General features: G+C 39.7%; 1 protein-coding gene across 1 annotated transcript in view; it reads right to left on the bottom strand.

The window, feature by feature from the left end:
- LOC121340554 (endonuclease domain-containing 1 protein-like) overlaps positions 1-27478 on the bottom strand; it is a 148873-nt gene that overhangs the window by 114076 nt on the left and 7319 nt on the right. The window contains exons 3-4 of the mRNA XM_041413375.1: positions 8868-9201; positions 1212-1475 (exon numbers count right to left, since the gene is read on the bottom strand). The gene's annotated coding sequence lies outside the window, so the exon portion shown is untranslated. The remainder of the gene's footprint in view (positions 1-1211; positions 1476-8867; positions 9202-27478) is intronic.

Genomic DNA, 27478 nt, shown 5'->3' on the forward strand with positions numbered 1-27478 from the left:
AGGTAACATCTGTAAAAGGTGAGAGTCGTTACTGGATATATTCTATTTGTATTCCCTCGGATCACAGAGCTGCCACCACACAATTCTTATTTCTTCTTGGATCCACCATATCTAAAAAACAATGATCTTCTTGTGCTGTGGAAAGGGATGGAATGTGAAATCCCATCCACATCCCAACAGAATCCCACAAACATTTTGGCAGGAAAAATTTATTATGTAAAGCCCAGATGGCATCCCAAATATTTCTACTTCAAAATTTAGGACTCTTTTTTTTTTTTCTTAAAATAAATTACACAAAAGCATCACGCCTAAAATTAACTGTACAAGAGCATCAGGCAAGGTAACCAGACTTAACTGAGCAGTTATTTGGACTATGGGAAGAATGGGAATGTGGTTTTTCTCCATTTAACTCCATTGTCAGAAATGAATAATATTTTTCTATTCAACTATATTTGAATGACTGGCAGAGAAGGAAGATATAATGAGCAAATACATCCAGCAACATATAATACTTGGAGAAGAACTTTTCCAGTTATCTGAAGTCTAACACCTTTGACATCAACTTCTGAAGTAACATTTCAAACTTTCAGAACCGAATTTTCCATTTTTGTTATTCTGACAGGCTTCTTTTGCTTAATATTTGGGGTTTTTTCCCACTGTGCAATTTCAGCTCTGAATTTGGGAATATGTGACTTCAAAATGGTTTTAGCTGCTGCCTCACTGAAGCAGCTAAACCTGATTATCAGTTTGGTTCAGCATGGACTTAGTCACTGCCCACCCTTTAAGCTCTGGGATAAAGATCAAGCCTTGATTCCGACTGTCATTTTGCAGTGAGCCCACTCCTAGATTCCTTTTATATCTATCACTGCACTGAATGCCAAAGAAATCTCAGTGTACTTGGCATGAAGGCTGCACTTCCTATATTTATGCTCCAACTAATGTATGCTCCATTTTAGTCCTTCCCAGCTAAAAATCATCCGAGGGAAGACGGCATGAAGTGCAAAACAGTCCATGCAACTGTTTTGCTAATACAAAATGCTGATTACTGCCTTCCCATCACCACCTTTCTCGTGCATTTTCCATTTAAATCTACCCAAAATATTAACCCAGAAGGAACCACGGTCATTTCTGTGTAACATCCAGCCATATCAGGCTTGTTGCTCCACCTCAAAACTTCCAGAAAATAAACCATTACTTTTTAATTGTACTACCTTAACTTCGCTGGCAGAAGCACGTTTTGACTCTTCAAGACGGAAGAAAGTGAAACGCTCTCTCCAGGCAAGAATTCCTTATATCTGGCACGCTAACACTTCATCCTTTTTAATTATTCCACAGGTGGTTGCCTTGGAAACTACCAAGTAGCTCTTGGATGTGCGGGACCCAGCATGAGACAGTGACAAGCCTTTGTAGCCACGGCATTCGGATCCACGTTGGCTGCAGCAGCAGCAGGAGGACGTGGAGCAGACACAGAAAACCTGGAAGAGACGGTTAAAATTAACAGGCATTAATTACATTGCTCAGTCCTTCAAAGAGAAAATACAAGGAATGCTGATAGCCCCTGAATAGTGGGTGAAAACCACATTTTAGAGGCATCTGCTCCTGCAGCTCCCCAGCACAGCCCCGGATTTCACCTTCGGAGGACGGCACTGAAATGGAGATGCCGGCGGAGCTCACGAGCTCAGCCCTCAAGATCCAGCAAGATGAGATTATTTTCCCCTCAGCTTCCAGAGAGACCTTCCTGAGTGTCTGGTCCAACTGCCTGAAATTCAGTGCTATTGTTTTGCTTTGAATAAAAATAGAGTAACTATAAATAGCTGCCATTGCAAATGCTGATTCACTGTATTCCGTATCATACAGCAAATTGCTCCCAACTTCTCTCAGCCTGAAAAACTAGGAAAATTCTCTTTACTTAAAACACAGCTAGAAGCCTAGCAAAGCATCCAATTCTGTATTCATGCCACTGGTCTAAAAGTACAAAAGATTTTCCTTTTTCTTTTCCTATTTCTCATAATTCCAAAAGCTGTTAATTTGCACATAAATACATAAATAAAACCACCAAACCAAAGCAAAACCTTATTATGTTTTCTGCCACTAGTCAAAACTATAAATTTTAATTTTTCAAAAATCTTTTTCGTTTCCTCATTTTCATTTTTTAAACAAAAAATAGGTTAACGTAAGACTTAAAAAAATCATTTTCATTAAAAATATCCATGATGGAAATGGTCCCTCCTGCACTCAGAGGCCTCCCTCTCTTTAGTGATATGATTAGTATGTCCAAGTCAGTGATTTCTCGAGACCTCACTCATATATAAGTGCTTGGATTTGTGCTATCAAAATTGCCTGGCACAGTAAGAGGTCGATTTGCTTCCACCCTTCCACGACGAGACACCCAAAAGACAGAAGAGCATGTTTGTTAATTCCACAGCTGAGTTTTACTAGAACCAAACAGTTTAAATACACATTTATTGCACAGAAAAAACTACAGTGAAGTAAGAGAAATTAAACAGTTTCTGAGCCATCTCCTCAGTACTCACTTCACCCTTCCAGGGCAGGTCCTTCTCTCTTTCAATCTCTTTTTCAATCACTTCCTTGACTAAAAAATACAATCTGAAACCATTTTCTTTCTCTCTGTCACGGAATCCCACCAAGGACAAAGCAAATCCTGGTGGGTCCCACAGTTTTACACTTCTTGCATCCTGCTCCACACCTCTTCCAGTCACTTCGTTTTCCCATTTATGAAAAAGTTTTCTGAAAAATGACATGACAAAACCAGGCATTTTCTTTCCCTCATTCTCAGCAGTTCCAGAAGTGAGACCTGTTTAATCCTGTCTGGATTTAATTTAGGATGAACAGGAGTTTCCCCAATTCCCTCATCCCACCAGCCCAGGGCACACTTGCCATCCATCCATCCATCCATCCACCTTAATGCTTTGGAAGGGAAAATATGCCTCCTTTTCAGCCCATCAGCTTTGGTTTGTTAAGCATCTTTTGGGGATTTTTCCCTGCAGAAGTAGCATTCTAAAACACTGTGGAAAATCCAGAGCATTTTCTCTGTTCTCCTCTTGCTAGTTACAGCTATAACCTCCTGCTTGTCCTGCTAATGCAGGAGAAAACCTCTCCTCTGCCCCAGTTCCCTCAGGTGTCTCTGGCAAACCAAGTCTCCAAAGCCTCAAAATGACCCTTTTATCACAGATGGTTCTTTCCTCCGAGGAAAGGTGGATTTTTCATCCCTGCCTCAGACATCTCAACAGTACTCTCAAGCACATCCTCACTCTGCACTCATGATCCCATTTTGTTTTTTCTCACAGGGCGGACAGGTGAACTTTGTCTCAGACCAAATCTGGTGCCTGACCAATTTCCCAGTGTTAGTCCTTTCAACCCACTGAGATGTTCTGAAAACCAGGGCATCCAGTTCTCAACAGGCACCAATGCCTGCCGTTTTCATTTGCCTTGCTCTCAGAGCAGTATCACCCTGAGATTAAGTCAAAAGCTGTGCTGCAAGTCTTCTTCCAACTTGATTTAAATCTTGTACTTTTCTACAGGAATGCCTCAACAAGCTGATTTCTGAAGTCTTCACCTACAGGAGGTGATGAAACCAGTGCATCTCTTCCCTATCCTCATCATCTCAGACTAAGTAAATAACTTTGAAGACTCTAAGAGAGTTCTTGCTAGCTTTTTTTCTCTTTTTAATATGTATTTTGGAAACTTCTATACAACGTATTTATGTTAAATATGCTCATTTTAACACATACTCTTCAGACATTCTGTTTCTGTGAGCGACCCCACCTGCGCTTTGGTTTATCTCTGCCATGCTTCTCCTGCTCAAACTTCTTAATCCCAATTTAATCTCTGCCTGTCTGGTGATCTGTCTGGATTCTTGGGCTCTTAAGACTTCCTCTCTTTTCACACAAAGGTTATGCATGGGAGTCATGGGATGAACTTAGTGAAAGACCTGGATTTCCTTTTGTTTTCTGTAACATTCATCCATCTCACACCTGGATCTACATGGAGCTCCACCAGGCGACTTTCTGACCAACCCTTGGAAGAAAGGGATGTCACATTCTGCCACTCTTTTCCAGAACTGTGTGGAAGAATGACTGACTTTTCAAAATACAAATAAAACGTTCTGTCTCAGCCTTGAGAGGACACATTTTTTTTGTTTATTTCCAGCCTCCTGGCGCAGGGCTGCCTCAAGGTTCACATTTTGCCTCTACCACCCCTGCTGTGGGACCCTGAGTCACAGAGTGATGGAGGAGCTCTGCTCCCTCCTTCAGAATGAGCATCATTCAACACTAAAAGCACTGTAAACTCCAGAGCTCAGTGTTATTAGTAAAATACATAAAACATGGGACTCGTGAATAGTAAAATTAAAAGCAAGATGAATAAAAGACTTTTAAGTAACTCCCCTGGTCCATTGTGGTTTCTTTTTTTTTTTTTTCAAACTTGTTCTCAATCCATTAACAACCTAATTTCACAAATCCCTCTGCATCCCTGAAGTAAGTCTTTCCTTCCCTGTTTGAACATTCCCAGAGACTGCTGGTTTTGCCCTCCTCAGTCTCCATTCTTGTCAAAGGCTCCTTTCTGACTAGTCTCTATCTATCCCATCCTCCAAAAAGCTGCTTCCCAAAAATACCCTCAGATACTCTCATGGAATGTCCCATCTCCTCCCACCAGAGACTTGCACCTGATGGCAAACACATTTTCCCCCCACTGTGGTCAGAAAAGACACACGAAATTCAAACACCAGTCGTGATGCATCCCACACTGGAGTTTTCAAAAAGGCCCAGAAGGTCAGCTTGCCAAAACTTTAATTAACAAGATCCAAGTTCTTATTTCCCCTTTTTCTCTGCAGAATTTCCTGTTTGGTTCATGTCAGGTACATTTTAGCCATGACTTCTTAGTGCAAAGCTCTTTGCCCTGTTCTTGGTTTCAGTCACAGCCCAATGAATAGGCAGATGACCATTAGTTTAAGCTTTTGGTTTCTCCAGTTGTTGTTTTTTTAAAAAATTCTTCAGAATTGATGCACAGAAGTGATACACAACCACAATCACCTTTTTTAGCCAACTAGGAAACTGATGTTTCCTTGATAACTGTACTTTTACATCCCCAGAAGGCACCCAGACAGCTTGAACCAAGTACAAAACTTCATTTTTATTCAATGTTTTTGTTTTTTATTCAATGTTTTGAATACTATATACATATATATAAAATATATATATACTGGTAGTAAGCCATAGATACAACAGCAGACTGGAACTGCATTGAGAGTGAGTCCCACTGCCCCCTTTGGAAAACTCCAAAGCCACTGCACTAAGGTTCCAGAAGCAATTAATCATTTAAGATTCTTTCTTAAAAAAAAAAAAAAAACCCAAAAAAAAAAAAAAACAAAAAAAAAAAAAAAAAAAAAAAAAAAAAAAAAAAAAAAAAAAAAACCAAAAAACAAACAAACAAAAAAAAAAACCACCCACAAAAACTTCTATTTCAGCATCATTTACTGATCTTCTCTTCTAATAGCCATTATTTTCTACCTGAAAAGAAGTTAAATGGTATTTTAGCAAAAGATGTCAATCTTGGATATCTTTTTTATTTTAAAGCTTGTCAACAATTTTTTATGTTTTACAATTTGACACATAATAAGGAGAAAACAGGAGCAATCTTCTGAAAACTTTGAAGGCTGGCAAGAATCCCATCTCTTCAGAAAAAAGAGGCCCTGTGTTGTAAAGAAAATTATTTACTATTTGCTGTGATGGGTTATTAAGGTTTACTTGCAAATGCTTGGTAAATAAAAAAGCACCTTTCTCTTAAATTATTTTGAAGTATACACAAGTAAAGCAGACCACAAAGCCTTCTTTAAACTATTCCACCTCCAGGGAAGATCAGCACAGCTTGGCTAGTTTACAGCTTTACTAGGGTAATACACATCTGCACAATGAATACTGGAACAAATGTTGAAAAAAAAAAGAAACAAAAAACCCAAAAAAACCACAAACCTTCACAAAAAAAAGACCAGAACAAAAAAACCCAAACCAAAAAAACTATAAAAGGAATCTTTGCTGTCTTCAATAAAAACCTGAAGTAAGACTTTTAAATAAAAAATATGGTAATTTCCCCTATAAATAATGCAGGTTGTCAGAAAAATTTCAGCCAAGCAAGCTTTTCCACAGATTCAACCAGAAGATTTTACAAAACACAGGTAAAAAAATAATCAGGACACAAGGCACTGCCTGGGACAGGACTACTCAGGATCAGACGCCAACCAAAAATGAAGTACAGAGGCAAGTAAAACAGGCAGGAAAGGTATCAAAGTTTGTATGCTTAGTCAGTAACAGCAAGAACACCTGAAGAAGGGAATCACAGAATTATTTAGGTTGGAAAAAGACCTGCAAGTCCAGCCATGAAGCCAACACTGCCAAGGTACAGCAGCAGAACATCCCTGGGATTGCGTGGCCAGGCAACTTTGAGAAGCTTCAATGAAGGCAGCCCAAATTCAGACGGTCCCTTTAAAAGATGTTTTTGAGTTGAATGAACACATGATCAGATCCCAAGGGAAAGGGTTTCCACGTAAGTGGTGGCAACAGGTCTGATGACCTGGGCTGCCAGGAGCTCCTGAACAAAAATGGAAGGGGGATGAAGATTCCTGTGCAAAACAAGCCTGTACAGCTGAATTCAGCAGTTCCCATGGTTAAAATGAGACCTGTACAGCTGAAACTTGTGAAGGCGAACTCTTGCTGAAGTAATTCACAAATTATGCAAAACCAAATCCATCTCGAAAGAAAACTGAATACTTTTCAGTCTTAAATACAAGGAAGCTTTGCTCTGTGCTACCTGGAGAGACATGGAATCAGGGCGGTGAACAGTGACTTTGTGCTTCAACCAATCAGCACCGTTGCTTAAAAAAATACTGGAGTCTTTTGGCAAGAAAATACAGGCCAGTCTTACGTAACAACTTTCACTACAGTAAGAGTTACTGGTAAACTGAAATGAAAACAACAAAAATTATTTTGACAGTACTAAAAAAACCGATCAGTCAACACTTGCAGCAGTATCTGGAAAAAAAATCTTTTTCCATCTATAGAGAACAACATCAGTATGTGATGCTCCAGGAGACGGGCATATTCTGAATTTCTAGTCCATAACTCCACAGTGTTTTGTGGTGATAGAGACATTCCCTTGCCCCAACTGCACAATCCTCTGTTGTTGGGGTTGACTTGTCCTCAGATCCTTCTCTTTGCAGTTTCAGCTCTTTCCTCCTCTTATCTCAGAAAACCTCACCCTCCTCAGACTACAAAGGAAGCACAACAAACTAATACCACATTAGTATGACGCACATCTCAGATTTTTACAGGCTGAAGATGCTCTCCTCTTATTATAAACCACAATAAAGTATGAAGAGCATGAGAGCTGGCACAGAGATTTCTTACCAAATGCTCTCCTCCTAAGAGAAATATTCATTCAGTTGAGAGAACAAAATTCTTCAGTGTGAAGGTCACCTGGTTTAGCACTAAATACTGTTCAACATCTGGTCTCAAGATAAATATCAAATTGTGTCTTTAAAGCAGAGTTTATTTTTTGAAAAAAAATCTTTACTAAAAACAGCCACCACATGCTGAGAATTTCCACTTTCTACCTGCCAACACTCAGACTAATTTGCCTTGTATAAGCCCTCCAGCAAATCCAAAGCCCTTTTCCCTTGTGTATAGCTACCAATTACTACAACACAGACACTAAAAACTCAACAACAAAGTAAACATTAATACCTAGATAACACTTGAACAGCTTTTGCTACATCAAATAATTATCTTTTTGCATTCCAGCATTCTGGCGAACACCTGGCTGGAAGTTTTGGTGTGTAACACCAGGAGAATAAACCCATAGATGCTGCTGGCTGCAGAGCAACACAACCACCACTATTCCCCACCAGAAAAGGGCCAAGAACAAACAACATTCCCACCAGGAAGAGGCCAAGAACCAAGAGCTGACAGCAACTCCATGGCTTAACCACCTGCTGCTGAAGCCACCTGTACAAATTTCTCATCCCTGACTGTTCCTTCCCCTTCATGCAGCTGTGCCATGATCTAGATCTTGGTACTGACCCTGGAGAAGTCTGATTTTGCTGCTTTTGTGGCTGGTTCTGCAGTTCACCCATGGTTATAGGAGCACCACGCCAGGAGCAGGGGTATCCAGGCAGGAACTGGGGGATGCTGACTGCTTCTTACAGCAATTCTGCTGGTTTATGTCAGCTTAAAATTACATGAAACTATGTAGAATCCGGCATATCCAAGTTATAAATGTGGCAAAACAAAACAAAACAAAAAACCAAAAAAAAAACCAAAAACAAAACAAAAAAAAACAAACAAAAAAAACAAAACAAAACCAAAAAACCCAAAAAAACCCCAAAAACAAAAAAAAAACAAACAAACAAAAAAAAAAAACAAAAAACAAAACCAAGCAAGCACAGACTGTTTGTCCCATAGAACAAATTACTATGAGAGATATTGAAATCCTCATGTCTAAGTAACTCCCAAATAAGCCAGCCTGCCCTTCTGAAAAGGATTTTCAGCAGATGCCTGTTAATTTTTCATTTTTTCAGTCAAACATAAGCTACTGAGCTCAAAACAGGGAGTAACAGTTACATGTAATGACCTACAACACCCAAAATGTCAGACTAAATTACCCATCAGTTCCCATCTCCGAAACGCTGATATATTTTAGTTCCATCCCTAGCTGTGTCAGATCAGCAGGCTTTAACAGCTTCAAACACAAGAGTCAAACGTAATGATATCCCTGCTTGGAACAGATCCAGGGGTTGAATCTGATTTCTTCACGTAGAAACAAGCAGCTCTTAACATTTGATCTGGAATTCGTACCTCGTTAGGAGGGAAGCAGCAGAAGTCTCACCCATTCCTGGTTCCAAGCTGGTGATGAAGAAGGAAAAGGAGAAGGAAAAGGAGAAGGAGCTGTGCTGTGCTAGAGCTGGTCACCAACCCCATGAAAACCCTCAGCTGTGAGTGCAAGAAATGATAATTTTGCCTGCCACGAGCAGACAGCTTCTGTGAGTCAGGAATCTTCACGTTCAGGAGCTCTGATGAGGAGGGTCAAACCAGAAACCTTGGCTTTCAGCATCGTTCTTCGTGCCTCAGTATGTTATGGGTGAAGGAAGATGCCTTCTCTCTGCCTCAGTAACTTGTGTAGTATTTCATCCTTTGCAAATTAAAAAAAAAAAAAAAAAGAAAAAAAAAACCCTCTAAATTTACAAGACGTGTAGCACTTGGCAGGATTTCATAACTGCTGAGTGACTGAGATGAGCTCATTTAACACAATTTTTTAAATAAATGTATTATTTTGTATAGCTGAGCCTATACATTCTGCAAGGCACTGGGAGAAGGGAGGGATGATACAGAGCATGGCCTGAAGAGTGTGGCCTGCTGCCAGTGCCCACACACACTTATCCCTCTCCTTTCCAGCCTCTGTCACATACACACACCCCCTGGAAAGAAACAATCCGCTCAGGGCAAGTAGGAGCATTTTTTCCAGTGCTGCCAAAATCCTATTTTCACTTTAAAATAAAGACTGTGCTCCTTTAACTACAAGATCCTTGACACACATAGCAACACCTGTCAGAGAAGTAGAAATAAAACAAGCAGGGGGGAAAATCTGGATTTTCTTCCAATTCTCTCCTGCTTTCAGTGTGACCAGGAAAGTGGAATTTGTCACCACCATGGGCAAACTGCATTTTTAAATCCAGCATGCAGAGACAGACTGTGGATTGGGGAAGAGTGGTCAGGAACAGCCATGGATACACAGGATGGGAATCCAGTGCTGGGAGAGCCAAGCCCATCACTTCTCACACCTGATGCTTCTGGCTTTACACACCTTAAAAACTGTAAAGGAAGACTCTGCACAAAATATCTTAAGCAACATGAGGCTTTAAAGTCCATTCACATTTCCTGCAAATTCACAAACTCTGTTTGTATCTGCTCCTTTAAGTAGCTCAGGTGTGGGATTTAAGGCAAGCTCCTCAGCTGAATGAGCTGCATGTCACAGCATAAAAATCCACTGCTAGAGATTCCTCATCCTGTAATTTATATTAGTCAATAATATTAACTAGGTTTCACAAAAAAAACAAAAAAAAAAAATCGGTGTTGTTTCTAATTACCCAAAGCAAAAACAAAAAAGCATTTCAGTCTTTCAGAAAATTAATACCTGAAATTATCAGCCTCCAGTACATGCACAAAACCACCCAGTTAAGAGATACCAGCAACCAAATGATGACTGAGGAACAAATTTTTTTTTTTTGCAGTTTAATTCCAACACTGACTGCCAGACTGTAAGAACAAGATTGAGCAAGCCAGGGGGACAAGTGGCAGCCTACTCATGTACCAGGCAATTCAGCAAGGGCTGAGAAACAGGACAAATGAACCCATTTTCAGCTTGGACTGATCTGGTTATATCACCAACCCGAGCTAAAACCAGCTTGGGAATCAGAGCAGAGACACTGCTGTCGCTGAGCAAGCACATAAAGGAGGCCAGAGGCATCAATCAAATTCAGGAGGGAACTGTGTAGGTAATAATCACATAAATATGTATGTTTAGGGATAATCTAAGCAAGGACTGGTTTTTTGGGTTTATTTTCTGGTAGTTTTTTTTTTTTTTTTTTTTTTAATGGATATATTTTTAAAAATGCAAGAATTTTTTTTCTCTTTTTTAAAAGCTGTTCACTTTGGAAGGATCCCTGCCTGATCGATGCTGAAAGCACTGGAATTCTGTCCCTGAATTACCGTTTATGGTCCAAGTAATGCAAAGGTCAAGAATGAACACACACCCAGAACACAAAAGACACCCACTCTTGTGCATTAGAGAAATATTTACTTAATTAGTCACAAAGAAGTTCATTTACCCTCTGAATGACTGAAAATACCTAAAAATTGCATCAGTTTTCCTTTTGCTATAAAATAATTAAAGGCCTAAATCAGTTCCACAAGAAAAACTCCTTCCTAACCACAACCAAGGCATGAGTACTGCAAGATCTCCTCGTGGAAAAATAATTATATTGATTTAAATAAAACAATGAAATTACTGTTAGTAATAGTAGCTGCAAGCTTGCAGGAATTTACTAGTTCAAGCAAAAATTACCAGCATTAAAAAAAAATTTCTACAAAAATTCTATATAAAATCACTTGATTTGAAACAAATCATGCCCTTTTGTGAGCACCACAGTAAGTTATACTCAACTATTACATGAGTATTAAGCTAACCCAGTTTTCCTTTATATAAGTTGCCAAGAGAATGCTCTTTCTCTTCACCCTTTTCTGATTTCCAGGAAAAAATGTCTTGAAAAACTGCTTCTGCTAGAATTACTGGAGTCTGAAGTATCACCAGTAATTTACAATCTGCAAAGGACATTACTTATCCCTAAAAATTTAGAGATAAAAATATTTTTAAATCGAAGCACAAAATTTTTTAAAAAATCACAGTAGTCATGACAACCCCATTCCCTTTCCTTCTGCTCACCCATGTCATCAATATGATACCTAAAATAATCCACGGTAATTAAACTATCTGCAAGAGACATTGGCTTGTGCAGAAAATAATTCGAGAAGAATTTACACCAAAAAGTGTTGTGGTTTAATGCCAGCCAGGAACTAAGTTCCACACAGCCCCTTCTCAGGGGGATGGGGATAACTGGGAAAAGTTAAAAAGTGGGTAAGAGCAGTTTAATAATTAATAAAATATAATAACAGTATATAATATAATGAGAAGGGAAATAATAAAAAGAGAGATAACAAGTGATGCACAAGTCACCAGTCACAGACTTCATGCCCAGTACATCCCAAAATACCACTGACTCCTGGCTAACATCCCCCAGGGCATGATGTCCCATGGTATGGAATATCCCTTTGGCCAGTTCAGGGCCAGTGTCCCACTCACTTCTTCATCAGCAGAGCCTGGGAAATTGAAAGTCCTTGACTTGGAATAATCACTCCCCAGCAGCAACCAAAAACATCAGTGTGTTATCAATGCTATTCTCACACTGAATCCATAACACAGCTACTAGGGAAAATTAACTCTATCCCAGCCAAAATCAGGACAGACTTGTTAGTTTGATTTCAGCTCCTGGAAAAAATATGGAGAGGATTATAGTGGGTGCTGCTAAGGGTCTTTTGATGAACACATCTGCCAGACAGTGTCAACACAAGCTTAATTAATTTGATATCTATCTATGATAAGATCAACTGCCCAGGGAATTAAGGGCAGGAAGAGGATTTAGTTTTTCTGGCTTTTAGTAAGGTTTTTGATACTCCCAGCATCCTTCTGGACAAGCTGTCCCCACTGCGGGGTGAGCAAATTCAGGGTGCTCTGGGTGACAAACTGGCTGAAGGGAAGAGCCCAAAGAGGTTCCAGCTGCTTCAGGACTGTCACCAGCAGTGCTCCTCAGGGATCAGCCCTAGGCCAGTACTGTTCAATGTATTTATCAATGACCTGAATGCTTCAACCCTTTAGCAAGCCCTGAGCTGCTCAGGAACTTGGACTAGATGATCACCGTAGGTCCCTTCTAACTGAAATATTCTATTCCATGCTAATATTTACACCTGGGTGTAAAAGCAAGCACCAAGTGGGAAAAAATCCCACCTAATCCTTTCAGCAGGGCACTTAGTGGCCACCTAAACCTTCCAATAAAATCTCTGATTTCACCAACATGACTCAATTGTTACTTTTCCTCCCATTATTTGAACAGCGGGTGACACGTCCAGAGATGGTGAAATCATATGGGTACATCAGAGCACAGCCCTGTAATTCTGCACCTCTTATTCAATCCATACAAGTATTTTAAGACTCCAGTCAAGTGCACTGCAGAGTCTGATTACAAGAACAGAATAAAACTCATCAGGACTATTTCTGGGATTTTAATGGCAGAGTGGCTAAGGTAGCACCATGGTGTCTATTATGGATCTACAATTGACAGTCTTAATTTTATTCTAACCCAGTACATTCCCCTCCAACTGCTTGACTCAATTCTTACAACTCAAGAAAGATTCTAAATCAACACATATGTTAGAAAAAGGATAAGTGCAATATTAATAATTTTCGACTGTGCCTTCAAAAGCATATTGTGGCATATATTGTCTTCATTTTGAAAGACAAAAGACCTGGATTCTACAGATTTTCACAGAAAAATACCACCCCTACTTCTCTACAAAGCACAGCAATCAAATCACAGAATATTGGGATTTATCTCAACTGTCCACACCAAGTACCAGCTGTCCAGGTACCCCTGTAGGTAAAGGAGGTCTTCTTAAACTAGCAGAGCTTTCATTATGATTAACTTCACTAAATCCAGTTCTCTCCATGAGAAAATGAATAATCCTATCCTGAACTTTTTAAGGCAGCCCTCCACTGACTGTGAAGTCCAGAGAGACCTGCTCAGATCAGTTATTCCCTGACATTGCTGTTCCTGGAGTCTGGATTCATCCTGTTGGCAAGCAAAGTTTCTCCTAGGTGGTTTCACGGTAAGGCTCCTGTCCAAAAAATTAAACACTTGGCAAAAGGAAGATTTGTACTTCTGGTATTAAAAATTATATAGGCAAGCCCAGAATATTAAAGACACAGCGACCCCGTGGTCATCAGCCAAGGAAATGATGCTGAGGACAAAGACATTCTGCCCTCCTGGTCTGACCACAACCTCTCTCTGCTGACAACAAGATTTTTCATCTTTCTGTGAGAGAAATGAACCATCACATCTGATTTTATTTCCTGAAACTGCTGAGTCTTTTATACCTAGAGAGGATAAAACAGATAGACAAGAACCTTAGAGTGAAGGAAAGAGAAATTAAATGCAGGTAGCAAAGCACAATTTCTCCCCTTCACAATATAGAGCAGTTCTCCCCTCACCTGATCTTTACATCAGTCAGTGACCTATGTCTTATAATTAGACAATATTGTTACCCTAATAACGCAATGTGCAAGATTTAAAAACCTAATGCTACTTTACTCAGCATTTGGTTAGAAAACCAAAACAGAACACCAAAATACAATTTATAAAACCCCACTAAAACATACCCAGCAAACTCAATACTTTCTTTTAAAAATAAAATAAATAAAATTAAATTTAAAAAGATTAATCAACTTCTAAGTTTTGTAACCAAAAAAGAAAATTACTGAGTCTTTGCCACATGGAGATCCAGAAAAGCTCCTGGGCTGTTTAAACATGCACTTCACTGATGCAGACCTGCTGTCAGCAAGCACCATCAGGTCTGATCACTGCACTCCCTTCCAAGCCTCCTATTTGTCATTCCTGTTACTGATTCAACTGTATTCCACAGAAGAGAAAAACACCCTGAACAATACCAAGAATAACATCCTTCCTTTCCTGTTCGGATCCATTTGTGTCAGTCATCTTCCTCTCCCAAGAAATTTCAAGGTATCTTCTGAAACACGGAGCTGTAATTCCATTGGAATTTATCAGTCCTGTGGTTAAAGCAAGCTGAGCAAGCTTCACCCTTAGTGGCCAACAGCTCTGAGATAACTGAGAATAAATGGAGTTGGGAAACTCTCTGGATATCAATTTCCTATGTTTCTGTTGGGAAAAAAAAAAAAAAACAAAACCAAAAAACCACACTTGACCAGCCCTTGACCAGCACTGAGCAGACCCCAGCAACCATTTGTACACAAGAATTTATGTGATTTATTTCATTATTTCTGTTCTATTCACATAGTACAGGGTGCATACGTTCCTTCATTCTTCTCTGTCCTGCCACTCTCTGTTTTGACTCAGACTTGAAGAATATATTATCAAATAACATTAAATACTGTTATCAAATAACATCAAATACTGTTATCAAATTCAACAAACTGACTAAAGTAAATGAAGGGAACAACTGAAGGCCCTGGAAATTGTGTCTGGAGAAACTGACTGCCAAATGGCCACGGACACACTCTGTACTTTTCCACTGTTTGGTTAAAAGCTGTTAAGACAGGTCACATGGAGAGATGGAAAAGCCTTATTTAATCCCATGTTGGTTCAATTACCTTTCATCTTCAATAAGCCAACTCCACTGGGCTGCAGCATCTATTTCCCGTAAGATAGTTAAAAAAAAACAAGTGTAAAAACACTCCTCTGCCACCCAAGGCACTCTGTGGGACTGCTGCACCCTGGGTCTCCCCTCCTGCACCCTGCATCTCCATCAAAACTGCACAACAGATGGATTTGGGTAAAGCCCCTGAGAACATCAACTTCTCTGCTGCAGCTCCCAGAACTATTTACATGACAATACAGACACGAAAGACACAGAAATTGCTTTAGTGTTGAAACAAATCCTTCAGGTCAAAACAAAAGATCATGTTCTAACATTGACAACTATACAATGCACAGTTCTCTGTCGTTCCCAAACTCACCCAGTACCCCAATACTGCTGCTACCTGTGGCACTTAAAATCAGAAAACCCACTTAGCAACTAAAACCACTTTTAGTTAAAAAAAAAAAAAAAAGCTTAAAGGGTGGAAACAAAAAAAGGATAAGAAGATTTTAATGTAAAGCAGGAGGGAAAAAATTATCCAATACTGAGTACAGCAAAAAAGATACATTTACTACTGGAGAATACTTGATATAGCCCTTTGATCGTTTGTTGTGATTGTAAAATCAATTTTAGAATTTCTGATTTATCCTTATAATTTTCAGAAATCCAAACACAGATGATTTCTTGAAAATTTTTTTAGTTACGAAAAACTGGTTGCTTACTTTTAGGCTTACACTAGCAGAAATTTGCAATAATTGGAGAGAAACTACAACAAATTTTGCTACAATAACAGGATCTGATTCTGTCCACCTTTACCATGTAAAAAGATGCCAATCTTGGCAATACAGTGCTCCAAACACAGTTTTTCACCAGCACTAATGCACTTCTCCACCAAGGCAAAGAAGTACCAAATCTGATTATTCACTGACACAACAGCATAAAAATCCTGAGGAGTTGTGGAGACAAGGAAAGCCTTCCCCATTAGCTGGGCTTTTTTTTTTTTTTTTGTCTTCTGATTAGAGCAAAATAGATGCTCCATGCTTGGCATATTCTGGAAATAAACCTACAATAACTTGGGAAAAGCAGTGCAGTTCTGGCAAGCAGCAGAGAAAAGCTGATCTATAGCAATGCTCTATTTCAGCACATCTGAACTTCCTCTGTTCAGCAATTCCTTTCCCCCATCCCACATTATCCACCTGGGAAGAAGAAGGCAGAAAGCTGCTCCATTCATCCCTGATCTGCTCCTCGCAACACCTCACGGGGCTGCAAAACTCCTAAGTCTGGCAAATCTGTCACAGCAGAGCCTAAAGGCTGCAGGAATTAGGATTTCACGTGTGAGTACACTCCTAGTGGTAATGCACACAGGATCCTCGTGTGCTACCCTACAAATACCGATGCTCACAGCAGTGGTGCCATCTGCACTGCTCCTCTGGAAGTGTCTGCCCCTCTGTGTAACCTCCTGCCTCCCTCTCTCCATCCTGCCCTGCTCCTGCTTCCCCAGCTGTCCATCCCTCAGTCTCCCAGCTGAGTTTATGAGGATTTAATTTGCTGCTACTCACGGAACAAGAAGTCAGTATTGATCTGTTTTCATTGCTCTCAAAATCTGAATGATTATCTTAGTGCGCCGCCTTGAATGACTTCCACAGGACTCGTTTTTAGTCAAAGGTTAAGAATCTCTGTTGTACAACAAAAACCTGATCGAACTGATGTGTGTAATTGAATATAAACTTACAAAGCCATTTTTAATTTGAAGGGTCTGAATAATCAAAAACCTGCTTCGCTACAACACTGCAAATATTGTGTTACTATAATTACTCTCTCTGTTAACACCCTGACAGTACCATCAACTATTCTTGTATGAACAAGAAACGTACTTCAATATTTATTCATCCTGAGATAAACCTGACTTATTACAGGACTCTAGTGTAACCCCTCAGTACACAGCATTTCACCCAGGGGAAAAAAAAAGCCCAAAACAAACCAGCAAAACCCCCCTCAACAAAACCCAACCCTCGTTTTTAACATTCTACAATTCAGTGTCGCAGCCTCATCCTCATTCTCCTCATAAAATTAAAAAGGATTCTCATCTTTCCTCTGAGTAGTAATATGAGGTCTCATCTTCCCCTTCCATGCTCAGAGTTTTCCAAAATTCAAATCAGATCATTCAGAAAACCAGTGCAGACCTCTAATGACATCACAGAGTGTGTGTGTTTCTGCTCATACATCAATTACTGTTTACAGTATTCCAGGTTATTTTTAGGATGAGTTATTTAAAGGTCTTTCTAAAAATCATAAAGACAGACTGAAGAAGCCTCAGTCATTAAAACTTCTGCAGCAAATAAAAAGAACTTGAACTACTTTGCTGAGTCAGGTCGTACTCCAGACTTCTAGAAAGTTCTGCAAAATACAGAAACTCTCTGCAGGGTCAGAAGATAAAACAGTGCCCAGACAAACCTTGACAATTTAGCCCAAATGATGAAGAATTAATTGACTCAAGAGGCTGAAGCTTGAAATCTGCAGAGTGCACAGTCTTGTCCACAGAGTCAGAAGAGACACTCAACTCAAAAGTTTGGAACCAGGTTGGATCCTTGTTTTCCAACAACTGAGGACCTCATACAGAACACCAAGTTCTTGTTAGAAGGCAAAGACTGATTCCATGAAAAATAATGATAAAGTCAACTCAACTGACGGGAATACAAATGGATGAACAGGAACTGTACCCTAGGAAAAGTAAAATGCAGGATTTGCTGCAAAGATGAAAGAAACGCGTGAAAAATTAAACTGTGTTAGACACAGACGCTGAGGGCAAGGTGAACCAGTGTGCTCCTACACAGAAATTTTGATAAAACAACAATGCAACAGTTCCAGACCATGTGTTTTATCAAAGGGAGATTCGGTGGTTTGCTTTTTAGTCTGACAAAATGGAACTACAGAAACAAGTTTCAATATTGAGGAAAATGTCTCCCAGTGATAGTTTATGAAGATAGAGATATAAAATCACATTAAACCCAGAAATATTATTTTTCAGGAAGACATAGTTCAATCTTGACCATCTACCACGGCAAAACTATTAGTACATTTTCGAAAGTGACTTTGAACTGGCTTGTGCTACTTTTTGTAGCCTCAGGGACTATTACTGTGGAGGAGTGAAATGATGCATTTTCACTTTTACACATCACAGGGACTATAACCAAAGTAACAACAAGATTTATACACTGAAAGCCTGTAGGATTCTATTCTATATCACAGCAACGCACCACACTTATTAATAATCTCTGTCTTAGTTTCTCTTTCTCTCCATCTGGTGTTATTTCCGTGCATCCTTCAGTAACTTAAAATTTGAAACCATTTTTCATTTTCTTGTGTCATTTTATTTGAAGCATATGCTTCAGTTATCATCTTTGTCTGCATGTGTGATATCAATAATGATTCTATACAGAAAAAGTCAGATTCCGAAGTCTTTATTAGGTAACAGCTTGCCTCAGCAACATGGGCAGTCTACAAACTATTTAAATCAATTAGACTAATTTCCATATTACTCAACCTGACACAGACACTGAACATCAGAATCTAAGTAAACACATATAGACAAGTAAAAGAAAAGCTATTTGCCAACACTGTGAAACACCAACACACAGATTAAATTAAGATTACAGCCAACGCCGCATCAAATCCCAGCCACTGATCCACGTCACACAGCGTCCTGACCAGCAGGAAACACCACAAACGTTTCACACAAAGGTGTAAGGAATTCCTTGCAACACAAAGCTGTAAAGTAAATGGGAAAAAAAGGGATCACTTCTACCTAAATGTCACCTATTTCGGGCGGACGAACGCCCTCAAGAATCCATGTTCTGCTTCACCAACTAAGTAATCCCCGGGAGATTTCCTCACGTCATCACACTCTGGTTTTGTCCATTACACAACCCTCTCTTTTAATTTCTAGTAAAATCAAGTATCTTAATTAACACATTACTATATGGCACCCATTCAAGACAAAATTTTTCAGTACCAAACCAGTTAATAGGAAAAGATAAACAATTAGTTCCTTAATATCACGGTCTGTGTGTCCTCCTAGTGATAACTATCTGAAACTGCACTGATCTGCTGCTGCAAGCTCCTGTCCTTGCTTTAACTCTCAATTTCCTTCATTTCGCTTTGATTTTGGGAAATTCCAGCTGCCAAGCCACATACTGCTCACTGTCACTCAGCCAAATAAAGCTCCGAAAAGCTCAGCAGTAGGGATTCATTGGGGACAAAATCAAGATGCAAAGATAACTAGTAGCTACTGCACAGCAAATGTAAAACCAGTAAAACAATTTCATGTTTCAGAAGAACACACAAAGTGCAAAGCACTTAAAAGTTTAGGACCTTAAGCAACATGGAAAACTAAGTGACCCCAACACAATTTTCAGCTAAGTCTATGTGGCAGTTTCACCCAAAGACAAAACTTTTAGAACGTGAATAAACACGAATGTTCATCCAGTGTGATCATTACTGAAGATTCATGAACTTCATTTCTACAACAAAGCTGGACTACAGCTCTGCAGGCCAAAGGCTTTATGTCGCTTTATCTGAACCCTTTTCTATCACAGGTTATTGCATTTCATCCAAAACAGAACTTTATCTGAGTTTTTCTCACCTGTCAGGTGGTCATGCACTCACCCGAGAACTGACAAAAACCAAAAGACATATTCCCAGATTATTTCAGATGAATGACAACACCAACCTACAGAGAAATGCAAAAATCATCAAGGGCTCTACCAGAGTGAAAATTCACCTGGATCTCAAGCCACTAGAAATTTTTGGGACAACCCGCAATTCTTATGGCCACACTGCATCCTCCCCAAGACCCAGGATAAAAGAAAATACACACTAGGAGATGAGGATGTTGGTGCCACAGCCACAGGTTTAAAACCCAGACAACGAGAGGAAAAAAAATACTACAATATCAATATCAACAGAACAGTGAACATCACCACACTGAGGGAGTTTAAACCCCTGGTTCTCCTCACAGGAGAGACAAAAGCCACAAAGCTGAATTTTAGGAATCTCGCTGCTACACAGGCAGAAGAGGTTTGAGACATGTAAGGGTTATGACAGACAAGCTATTGACAAATGCTAATTACCAATAAAATTACCATGGAAATTCACAGGAATGTTGCCAACTTTAGGTTGACAGGCAGCGTGTCTTTCTGGAAATAGAGTTTATAGCTGTTATAAAACAGCATGATGACTGGCTAAAACCACAGTATTGTTAGAAGTGCTTGTAAAGTTAAGAACTATTTGTATTTAAGAATTTCCCATTGTTACTACTGTGAAGTCTGGCAAGTTTCAGTATATTGTGCATGGTCATAAAAAAAAAAAAATAACCTGATTTGATATTAATGAGTGTATTACTAATTCCAGAAATTCACATTTATCTTCAACCTTCAAACTGACACATGATGTTCAAACACTCATTTTCACAGCAGAATGTCTGTATTTTCATACACTGCAACACTTAGATAATCTATAAATAAAAGCACTCCTTTAAAGGTGTTCTAGCTAGTCTTTACTCTGCTAGGTTAAGTATTAGCCTTAAGTAGTATTTTAGCTAATTACTATGAAGAAAAAAATCCCCACAAAATAGAAAAAATATTCAACTCAAATATTTCATCCAGGCATTTTAGGATTATACTGTTATTTTAAAAAATACATACACTTTTGAAATATGTCAGTTCATCTAATCCGGTTAAAAAAATTAAAAACACAGACATAACTCTATTAAAACTACTTTAGAATTTTAATTCTTCCTTCAGACATGCTCTTCATCTTTCCTGGTTCCCACACATGCTGACCCGCCACAGTTTAGTTAATTTATATTGCTTTGTGAGGACCATATTTCACTTCAAAGAACACATTTTGGTTGAAATCATCTCTTTTACATTATAAATGTCATACAATCCAAAACTGTGTTCCATGTGATGAGTAATAAAACTTGGCTGCCTGTTTCCTTTATCACACACACATATATATATGCTTGGGGGTTTTTTATTATTGCCAAATCCTTCATGTCTTCCAGAAATTTGATGGCTACTTCCATCTCCTGAGCAACAAGAGACAGGACAAGAAGAAACTGCTGCAAGTTCCACCAGGGGAGGTTTAGGTCGGATATTATGGAAAATTTCTTCACCAAAAGTGTTGTTAAGGATCAGAACAGACTACCCAGGACATATTAGTGTCCCCATCCATGCAGGAATTTAAAGGACATGAAGATGTGGCATTTAGGAATCTGTTTTTCTCAAGAGCTGAGGGAATGGTTGTGTTTCATGATCTTAGAGGGCTTTTCCAAGCCTAATAATTCCATGATTTCCAAATATACAAGTTTAGAAGCCACCAACAACATGAAAACTTTGCATTAAAAAAACAGACTTATTTAATTTCAACAGGTTTTGTAAGCAACTAGTTGCTTTTTACATACTTGAAATTCAACAGGACAATAGGAACATGGAGCAATTTTGCTGATGCTGGTTTTACCTCGTTATTTCAAACCTGACTGCATCACTTGCCAAAGTATGACTCACAGTTTGCTAAAGCCTGAGACTATCAATACTTTCTACATGTCAGACTGTGTGCTTGTCTCCACGCTCCCACTGCCTGCTTTGGGATTTATGAACCCAATTTCTCTGTGGTACCTTCTCCAGCACATCCCGTGCCTCCTGCAGCATCACCCTCCATTCCAGGGGAGCACTACCCTGCACTGCTGTACAAGCTCTGGAGCAAAAACAAAAGTCAGGTAGTCAGGCAGCAGCACGAGAAGGAAAAACAAAAATCAGCTGAGTTTTTCTAAGAAGTACATTTTTAGATGTACCATGTAGAAGGTTTTCAGGAAGCGGCTCGTGCCGGAAGCCAGTGACCTCACAGCTTCATGTAAACACCACACAATTACAACATGAAAAACTGCAATATTTTCTCACTGCCTCTTTCTTTTAGCATGTTCACTAGTCACTCAGAGCCACCCAACAATGAAAACTGCAGATCAAAGGAATCAGGTTTCTACAGGTCTAAAAATAAAGATCAATGCAACACTCGTGCTATATCCAAGCAGTGGAACACAATTAAATATCTCTAATATCACAACCTTTCAACGATTTTCTTACATTTTTAATATTAACTACATAGTGCCAAGCCTCAACAGGCAAATGATGTGACCCCTCACAGCCATACCACCAATGACCAAAAATCCATATATTCTCTACCAACCCACCTTTTTCCTTCCCTTCCAAAATTAACTCTGTCCCTACCTCTTAGCCACCTTCTAAACCATCATATCCATTAATTACCCTGCCTTTCCTCATCCTTACAGAGGATGGAACCAACTGTTAAATGCCATCACCTGCAATGAGAGCTGTAATTCCCCATTCTTTTTCTGATTTGAATTGACTGAAGACTATTTGATATTTATTTATCATTGTTTGACATGTGTTAGAGAGGCTTCAGGTTCTATTTATCTTTTAAAGCAGGTTTAACTCTTTCTCCATTCTTTATGTTGTTTCCTCTTTAATTAACTCAGCCAAGTATTTGGATTTGAAGCCTTAATTATTTCTACCCAAATAACACAAAACTGCAACCACTTTCTTATGATCTTTCACATCACTGACTGGAAGAACGCTCTCAAACCTGCAGGATCTCTGTGTGGTTTACCTCACTGAGCAGGGTATTTCCAAATGAGCTGCAACACCTCCAAGTAGACCTCACCATCCACTTTTTAAATCCACCCATATACCCGGGGATAGTTTTAAATCTTGCAAAAAGAGAACATGCAAAAATCCAAGTTTTTTCAACATATGGGCTGCACTAAGTTCTTCCCATGTAACTAGCTATGGTCTTAGTTGGTGTATGTGTTTAGATGATAAGAATTATAAATTCGTCAGGTTGGGATAAGTTTTGGTGTTTTTTTCCCCACTAGTAATCCTGGCTTTTGTTTATGGCTTTTGGTAAAACTGAGTTAGGAAAGGAGAACGTACAAAACTAACTGAAAAAAGAGACTTAAATAATAAAAGTGGGTTGAATTTCAACAGCAGCAGATGTGCAGTCATATACCTGGGTAAAATATATATTCCCACCAGGTGAACAGCTCCTTAATTTGGAAACTGTGAAGGAGGAAAAATCCTAGCCCATTACTACGTGACCATGGATCATCAGAGTGACACCACCTGCTAAATAAAGCAACCGTGACCCCAATTTATGGCTGCCTGGAAAATTCACCTAATTACTGTGCGTGCCCTGCTTAAGGGACCTGGATTCACACTGGAGCATGGAAAGAAAGGTGGTTTTAGGTAGCAGGAATGGCAGCAGATGCAAGTTCTGTGCTTGGCAGATTGAACTGGCCCATTTCTACAAGTTTAAGAGGAAAAAAAAAACAAAGAAAAAAGGACATTGTCTGACCACTGGCCATAGCCTTAGACCCAAAACTCCCATTTCTCAGCCAAGATCAGTGTCACAGTCACAGGACAGTGGCTGCTGGTTCTTGCTGTCTCCCAAAACTGATGAATCCCTGCCTGGACAAGCTCCTGCTCTGCCACCCTCTGCTCCATCCATGGTTTGTGCTCGAGCATTCAATGCAGGAATCAGCTGAAGGCAGAGAGGAGAAGCAGCACCTGCAGCCTCCACACTGGGAAACGACACAGGAGGAGCCCCAGCTCCAAAATGAAAGGCAGGACCATGAGGGTTTGTGAGGCAGGAAATGGAGGGCAAGCCGAGCACTCGTTTCGTGCAGCCTCAGCTGCAGCAAACAACAGCAACACGATTAGGAACAGTTCCTGAAATCGTGTTTGTGCTTTGATGAACGATTCCAAGTGCACGTCAGAGCCCAGCACAGCGAGCTGAACTCACCACAGGCTGGAGTTCTGGAGGAATACAGAGATCCTCAGGGAGGGACACTGTGTCCCATGCTGGTTTAGCTGTTCTGGCTGCAGGCAAACCAAGGTGCTGAGCCAAAAATGCAGAGCAGGCACAGTTTGGGGCAGTCGGGAGAATGGAAAATTCAATACTGAATGCAGACTAGAGGCTTTGTTTGCTTACCTGACTGAAGAGGTAGTAACTGATATAGCTCCTGGTCATAAAAGGATTAGAGTAATAAATACAAGCAAAGAGGCATAAGGCAAATTCTGCAATTATCATTAAAAAGTGAGCATGAAATGGCTCTTCAAAATGTTAGGCTGGCAATTTGAAGACTTTTAAGATCTGAAAATTGGAATCTTCCTTCTAATTCCAATAATGGAAGTAAAAAACCCTGTCCTTAAGATGGAGTTTGATTATTTTAAAGTACAAATTATATAGCAATTATACAACATCAGACTTCCTATATCAAGTGACAAGACTTAGAATCCTAGGAAACCATCTCCAGTTCAATACTCTTACTAGCAGTTAGCATTAATTCTGCAGGAATATCACAAACACCATCAGCAATAAGTGTCTTAGACAAGAAACCAAGGTAAGGAAAGAGAATTATCCAAAACTGAAAAAATAATGAACAAAACTGACCCAATCAAAAGTTCTGCTATTTAAAATAACCCCTTCAGCAATAAAAAAAATAATTAACAGGAACTGCAAGATCATCCTTCAGAAAGCAAACAAAAACAGATATTGTAATTCTCTGACTGTTAAAAAAAAAAAAAAGAAAAAAAAGAGGTTTCCTCTTCTTAAGAATTCCTTCTCTTAAGAGAAACCAGAAGAACATATATAATAACACACAGAGAAAGGGAACTGGTCACTAGCTATTAATGGAATACCCTATTGAGAACAGGAATACATGGACAATGTTTCTTCATGTTTTTTCAAGTCCAAATGATCAGTAATAACATCTGCCACAATAGTTCACTTGTTATTTCATCAGAACAAACACACACCACTGTTACTGAGCAAGTGAGAGCACCTCCAGCAGCTGAACTCCCCCAAACACATCAAAAGCAACACTTTTGACACCTTAAAAAGGTTGTAAGATTCACACATGCACTAGGGCGACAGAACATCACTGAAGATCTAATTTAGACTAACACTGAAGTAATAAGGACTGCTAATTTTATGGGCAGGCAGCCTAAAACATTTATTTGGAAGCTAGCAGTCCCTGGAGGAATTTCTATGTTAGTAATAAGTCAAACCTGAATGCCCCAAAACATGATAATTAAAGGGCAGAACAAATCCTTTAAGAGAAAATAACCATAGTTACAAATGCATGGTAATGAGTCATGTTAAAAGAAAAACAAAATATTTCCAGTATGTGAGCCAGATGACTGCTGGACCACATCAGTTTATGGTAAAACACAAGAACAGATTTTTAAACATTTTAAGATAAGCTCTTCAAAAGACAGCACTATCCTGGGCCAACACATTAATCTAATGGTAACATAAAGACATATCTTTCCATGAAATCTAAATTTAAGATCCATGCATTATTCCTGCACTAACTTCTGCACCACAGCTCCAGGCATTTGACATCCCTGAAGTTAATTCCTCCATCAATTCCAGGTTTCTTTCAATAAAAGGCACCAAACCCTCCTGTGTTTACACAGCCAGGTTGAACACTAGAACTCATTAGGAAGAGCAATAAACAAATCAACAGGAAGCACAGCCAGCTGGAAGGATTATGGAAGTTCCCAGTAGAAATCCAACACGTAGGAAGATGAGACAGCAAAGTGGGAGCCTCAGAATTACTGCCTTGTCTTGGAGCTGAGCACGAGATGACATCTTCCCAGATGGATACACAGCTATCCTCCCCACCAAGAGGTAGGTAATATTATAATTATGCAATAATATAACACAGAGTTTATAAAAGTCAATTGATAGGCTCCTGAAGTTAGCAAAAATGCCTAATAATATATACTAGGAATACAAATTAGTAATAAGCAGATATAATATAGAATAGTTCAATGAACTTTTCAAATTTGATTTTTGTGTACAGAGGAAACAGTTCTGTTTGACTTTTTATATTAAGCTGTGGACGTGGCAGCACTGGGGTAATGGCTGGACTCAATCTTAAAGGTCTTTTCCAATCTGAATGATTTTATGACTCTACTCTGGTCTCCCTCTGTTAGCCACTTGTCTCTTCTTCACAGTCTCCGACTTTTAAATCTTTCCCAGTTGGGGTTTCTGTACTTCTCCACTTTCAGAACTGATGCTCACAGACATCACAGATTCTCACAGAAAATCCCCTCCCCACCTCCTCTCCTGTGCCCTCAGTGCTGGGGACAGTGACCCACACACCCCAAATTCCCCAGAGCAAAGGTGGCTGTGGCTGCACCTCTGGACATCCCCTTTCCCTGCAGGGCTGGACAATCCCAGCCCCTGCTGCCCAGGCCTCCTTCTCTACAGGTCCAAATCTTATTGACAACACTCACAGGAGATGAGGGACTTAGCAGCAGAACTACAAATACAAACAGCTTGAATTCTGAGCTACCAGTGAAGCTGGTTAACATAATGTAATACTTAAATATGCTCTTATAAACCACAGGAGGGATTCAGCAGTAGATGGTACTATTAATATAAATATTATTTAACAGAACCCTTGAGAGACACAGAATGTAGAAGTAGAGGGGTCAGCTGAATAAGATTAGCTGAAAAAACATGTATTTATAATCGTCATCCATTTTAAACTAAATGCTAGCAGGGAAATTCATTCTGTAGTCAGTTACGCAAGAAAGGCTGCTAAAAAATCATTCTTAAAATCAAGTATGCTGAAAACCTTCACCCATCTAGCACACACAGTGGAGATGCCAGGAAAACGTACCTCACAAACACAGGATGGGAAATCACCTACCTACAGGCCCTGGTCTAGAGGAAAAAAAACCTGGAAGGATTATTTCATAGGAAGAAAGTCTTCACTGTGAGGGTGCCCAGAGAAGCTGTGGCTGCCCCTGGGTCCCTGGAAGTGTCCAAGGCCAAGCTGGATGGGGTTTGGAGCATTCTGGAATAGTGGAAGGTGTCCCTGCCCATGGCAGGGGGTGGCACTAGATGATCTTTAAGGTCCCTTCTGACCAAAATAATTTTATGACTCCACAATCCCATTCCTAACTCCAGAAACCTCTAAGTTATGAACCACACTGCTGCAATCCACGGGAACATTGCTTTATGCAGTGCTGAGAGCCTAGGATGGATTCTGCCCATCCCTGTGCTTTGGATACCTGGTGGCAGTGATGGGCAGAAGGAAACAAAACACTCATCAGGGATGGAAAGCTGACCTCAGGAGTCTGACTGAACTGGATAAAGACAGAACCTCCCTACTGCTGTCCTTTCCTGCTGGAATTTCTGCTCTTGCAGATTCTTTCCTTGCATATCCAGAATCAACAAACCACAAAGATAACCCAGCACTCAGGAATGAGGCAAAGTCTCCTTCTGCTGCAGGAAACGCAGAAAAACAACTGAAGAAAACAGACAAATCATGAATGCCACTCGCAGGGAAAGGACAGACTTAGTCACCTCAT

This window comes from Onychostruthus taczanowskii, unplaced genomic scaffold (genome assembly GCF_017590055.1).
Source record: "Onychostruthus taczanowskii isolate IOZ18803 unplaced genomic scaffold, ASM1759005v1 scaffold41, whole genome shotgun sequence".
NCBI lineage: Eukaryota > Metazoa > Chordata > Aves > Passeriformes > Passeridae > Onychostruthus > Onychostruthus taczanowskii.